Below are 6000 nucleotides of genomic sequence, written 5' to 3'. Positions count from 1 at the left end.
TATAGAGAAATCATCAAATCACGTGAGGATTGTATGTAGGACAACCCAAGTTGTTCCCTAATCACTCATTCATCAAGACCTAAGCTTGACATGATTTGTGGGTTGAAACCCTAGACAAAACACCAAGTTTATGAGGTTTAATCCTCTGATTTTAAATGTCTCAACCTTGTTTTTAAGCTTAACCAACCATGGGATAAGTTGTAAGCATTAGGACATAGGTATGAGATGTGTTGAACACAAGTTACATAGGTTTAAACAAGTTTTTGATGAACATAAAAACAAACAGAAAGTTTATGGACGATTTCGGGGCATTTCCAGGTCTGATTTCTCCAAGGAGAAGTCTAGGAATCGAACCCCATGATTATCCAAGTAAGTAGGAAAAAGAATCAAGTGATTTCGTTAAGAAATGAGTGAGTTATGCTCATTTTCGTGAAGGGGTGTCAATCTGCTCGAACCTTTGCTTTCAGCTACGGTTTGGAGGATGTTTTGAGAGTTTTTAGTGTTGCAAAAGTGGTAGAGAGGCTGGTTATAAGTGGTATTTATAGGGGGAAGGATTAGGGTTTCAATGGGTTGGGCTTTGGAAGTGTTTAGAAGGGGTTACACCTTGAAACTAGCCCACAAAACCCAACTATATGGGGCTGAATTTTGCTGAATTGGGGCTGCCATATTTCTTTATTTTTTTATTTTTTTAAGACATTATAATGAGTAATTTTGTTAGTTAAGTTGTGTAATAATATGCAACAATGTTTCCCCTAACTTGTAACAAGGTGAAATATGAAATAAAACATGATTTAACTAGGTAAAAAGTGTAATGTACAAGTATGTAACATGTTTGTAAGTGACAAGTATATGTCACATATTAGATGATTAACCGTTGTATAAATAAGCATATTATTAGGGGTTTTTAGGTATCAACAATTTAAGGACAAGCATGGACATGCATCGTGAATAAGTATCGTATAAGTATGAATTACAAATAAGGATTCGATGTACAATGAATTCGAACGTATGAACATGTATGAATATGTAGATGGTGAATTTAAAGAAATACGAATTTTATTTATGATCCAAGTCTCGGATTTACAATGATTACAAGGAAAGAACGATTACAAGAATACAAAGTTTCCAAAAATAGTTTTACAAACGATGGTTTCTAAATATTGAAAGTATGAAAACGCGGGGCGTTACAGTCTCCCTCCTTTAGGAAATTTCGTCCCGAAATTTATTCAAGAGGTAGACTTGAAGAGTTCTAGTAAAAATTTGAGACTTGAAAATTTTGAAATGTTTCGAAAGGCACAAAACTTTAGGAAAATAAGTTTGTAAAATGATTTGTCGGGATAAAATGGTTTTGAGGCATAAGCAGGGGTAAACATGGATAGGTAAAAATGATTTGAAATGGCTAAAATTAGAAAATCGGTTCTAAAGGTAATAAGGTAAGTTAGGATTCGAATGCTTGAGTGAGCTTGATTGTGACTGAGGCTCGTATGACAGGAAGGAAATAGGAGCATGGGGCGAACAATTGACACCAAAAGAACGCAAGTATATGAGTGATATGGGTATTAGATAGATGAAAGTTGCATGTTAAAGATGAAGTCTCGTCATGGATAATCGGACGTAATGCGTTTGTGAGTTGTTTAAAGCTTGTATTAGGTCCAAGAGGTCTGTAAAACACTGAATTTCTCATGGCACGTTTTACGAAAGTTTGGTAATATGGTGAAAACACTTATATATAGGAAGTACCAGCGGCGTATCCACCATGTTTTGACCATGTTACGTCCGTTTCGTCTTCGGTGTCATGTTACGTTCCGTGTATTACCATACGCAGTAGCACACTCTATGGTTCTCATACGCCTATCACCATAATCCCGTGTGCACCCGTGATTATTTTGATCGTCGCATGATCCGCATAGCTTGTACTAGTTGTGTATGAATCGGGGTATACATAAAAAAGTTTAGAATGTGTACGTACAAGAATATAGTATATAAGCAAGTCCATGTTTAAGTATGTGTGGGACCCACGCAAGCGAATCCCTCAGGTTACGCTCGCGTATAGGTACGAATGTATGAATCATGAGTAAGGATGAAAGTATGAGCATAAGTTTAAGTATGAATACGCATGTATGTATGAGCATAAACATAAAACGTGTAAGTAGTATGTGTACAAGCAGAAGCGTAAAACGTATAAGTAGTATGTGTATGAGTACAAGCATAAAACGTAAATAGGTGTAGGTATGAAAAATAAATATTGCGTATATGGTGTACGTTGAGGCATTGCGGATTAGAAAGGCTAAGTATGTAGATACGAACGATATAAATGGTGTTATCGCGAGATATCGACTAAAACGTGTATGACGATGTGCATGTATAGTTGTTCCAACAAAACGTTGAGTTTATCGAATCAAAATTAGATTGAGCCTGGTTTGAAAGGTAGAATATAGTTTGTATATGTAAAGGAACATAAAGTACTCATTGGTTATGCATAACGTATTTTGTAACAAATAGAAATGCTAATTTTTGTTTAAAAGGGTTTACGTAATCCGAAAAATGGTCGGCCCCTATGAAGTCTTCTTGCCCACGTGTTTTGTAAATTGGTGTAGGAAAAATGTTTTCGTTAAAAAGTAAGTTCGTTTCATCAAAGAAGAAATTATGAATTTAGGAGGTTCTTGTGAAAACTAGGATCCTTAGAAGAGAAATTTAGCAAAAGGACTTAGTGATTAAAAAATTAACAAATGATTTGTTGATGTTGAAAAGGGTATTTGGTAAAACAATCATATAACCTCTATAAGATCTTATAAGTATTTGAGAAAGGTTGGTTGGATTTTGATTAAAAGTAGAAGGTGAGCATGTTTTAGTGATTAAGTCGAATATGAAGTTCATGGGCAAGAGTTTCATTGAGCCGATTAAATTGATAGGTAGCATTTCGTAAGGTTTTGAAGTTCGAGCAATAAAACGTTTTAAGACATGATTATGAATTTCGCGTATATGAGTTGAGTGAAAATAGATTGTAGAATAAGAAGTACGTTTGATAAAACAATGCATTTTTAAATCGGTATGAGTGGGTATTTTGAATAATGATAAACAATTTGGGTATAAAATATGATCGAGTTTGCATAATAAGATATTTTGAAGAGACGTTTTGGTAACGATCACCTAGGTAAGGGAATCACCCCCAACTCGTTGGTGATGTCGTTTTTTTCTTTTTAGAAAAAAAGGGAGTGGAGTTAGTCGTCAAGGTAAGGAAATCACTCCAATCTTAATGATATGTCTCCACTCGTCGTTACAAGGAATATGAAATTATATTATATGAAATCATGCATATATATAAATGTATGGTAAAGGTTCAATATGTTGTGTGCATGAAAAGAGAATATCGAAAGTATACTCGAGTTTGAAAGATTGCATCGTATAAAATAAATATTAGAAACACATGTTGATCAAAATTTGGATGGTTCCAAAACGGAACTTTGACTAACCAAAGTGGTCGAAAAGTCTTTCGAATTTGAGGAGCATGCTTTGGCCTAATAGGTAAAATACTCTCGCCGACAAGTCGGTTAACGGTATTTACCCTTCCGGTTACTACATGTCCCAAATCAATCGAAATTTCGAGACTTGGCGGGATTTATGAAAAACAAAATATCAAGGAGTGGAACTAGTCGACAAGGTGCGGGTTTCACCCCTAACTTGACAATTTCGTATCCTAAGTGTGGTTGGTACTCGTCGGGTCAAAATTTAATTTCGACATGTTGACGAGGGTCCATTAGAATTTGAAATTTGAGATTTACCATTAAGATGTGGATTTCACTCCTAGCTTAATGGCGATATCTCGTGTAAAAAGAAGAATGGGTAGATTGTGAGTCGTTCACCAAATTGTGGGTTTCACGCCTATTTTGGTGAATTCGTCTCGAGTGTTTACGGATTTAGAATAGTCGAGTAAAATGCATGAGGGAAAGAGTATGTTAAAGGAATAAACAACAAATATAAACGCACAATGAAGCATATTTAGAATACACATAATGTATGGGATAATAAAACATGTATTAGCACATAATAAAGCAAGTATAGCATGTCAAGTGTTAACACATAAGCGCCATATATGCTTAAAAGATCAAAAGAGAATGAATAAGAGCAAATAAGGTAGCATGCAAGTAGTTCCAAGTAAAACATAAGAATAAGGCTCTAAAACTATAGACTAGGCTAAAGCATTCCTACTTTTCCTAATTCCCTATAGTTATGGCTCTGATACCAATCTGTCACACCCCAACCAATGGCGGAAACATCGGGATGAGACGAAGTGTGAAGATTGCTCGAGACATCATAACGCTAATAATTGTGACAAGTATTTAAATAATCGTTTCATTTCATTTCTAAAGAATCAAGTACAAGGTTTTGAAACAAAATACAACAACATAAATAATAAAATGATACAATACAAATACAATTCTTTCTGAGTGTGTATCTAAGCATCCTACTAGATTCTATGCATCGTCAACATCCACCTGTAACATGTTAAAATAAAGTTCAATGCAAAAGCAAAGGCGGGTATACAAGTTTGATACGTACATAGCAAAAGATAAGTTTGAACAATTCCTCATAGCAAGCATGTGATTCAAGATGAACATTTAAATATGGTATGTGTCTAACATATCAAACCAAGGAAACGCAATATGCTCATGACATAACCGAAGATAAAGAGGCGGGTCGTTAATCCTATAGCGCTACATATGTCACGGTTTGGCTCGTACGAAGTTAATGATAAATTCAACCCATAAGATAAATCCAAGTTTAAAGCATCAAGCCATCACGTATACAAGCATGTTATAGGAATGTTCATGTGTTAAGCAAAATGTTCATGTGTAAGTTGATAGATAAACATGTTACACCCCAAAAGTAGTAAAAGTAAAAAGGGGGAAATACGAGAATAGTCACAAAGTTTGCATATGCTTTCCAATTATCCAATTATTGACGAGTTGATGAGGTTGGAAGATTGAATGTGTAGGGTTAAAGTTCAAGTATGCTTAGAGTCGAGATTCGGCATTCAAAACAACATAAAAAGTAAGATATGTGAATAGCATGTGAAAATAATCATCTTCAACACTTAACACTTGTATGACACTTGGTAACCACAAGGGTTATGATAATGTTTTCATGAGTTGAACACCCATAAGAATCACAACAAGGTTTAGGTCTTAGGTGATGTTCTACTACTTTAACATATAAACATGAGTTCAACATCAAAGGTTCGAATGAGTGTATATATATATCTAGGTTAAGTACTACATATTATTTAGTCCAATAATTCAAGTAGAAGATTAGAATCTTCATTTAGGCACCTCGTGTTATTATAGATGTCATGTATGGGGTAAGAAGGACATGCTTCCATTTAGGAACCCCTTGAATGTTCACCACTTCACTTGGTGTAACAACAACCAAGGAGGGTCACGAACTAGGATTTGCACAATAACATAAACAACCTAACTATAGAGAAATCATCAAATCACGTGAGGATTGTATGTAGGACAACCCAAGTTGTTCCCTAATCACTCATTCATCAAGACCTAAGCTTGACATGATTTGTGGGTTGAAACCCTAGACAAAACACCAAGTTTATGAGGTTTAATCATCTTATTTTAAATGTCTCAACCTTGTTTTTAAGCTTAACCAACCATGGGATAAGTTGTAAGCATTAGGACATAGGTATGAGATGTGTTGAACACAAGTTACATAGGTTTAAACAAGTTTTTGATGAACATAAAAACAAACAGAAAGTTTATGGACGATTTCGGGGCATTTCCAGGTCTGATTTCTCCAAGGGGAAGTCTAGGAATCGAACCCCATGATTATCCAAGTAAGTAGGAAAAAGAATCAAGTGATTTCGTTAAGAAATGAGTGAGTTATGCTCATTTTCGTGAAGGGTGTCAATCTGCTCGAACCTTTACTTTCAGCTACGGTTTCGAGGATGTTTTGAGAGTTTTTAGTGTTGCAAAAGTGGTAGAGAGGCTG

This window comes from Helianthus annuus, chromosome 13 (genome assembly GCF_002127325.2).
Source record: "Helianthus annuus cultivar XRQ/B chromosome 13, HanXRQr2.0-SUNRISE, whole genome shotgun sequence".
NCBI lineage: Eukaryota > Viridiplantae > Streptophyta > Magnoliopsida > Asterales > Asteraceae > Helianthus > Helianthus annuus.
This window is presented reverse-complemented; position numbering follows the sequence as displayed.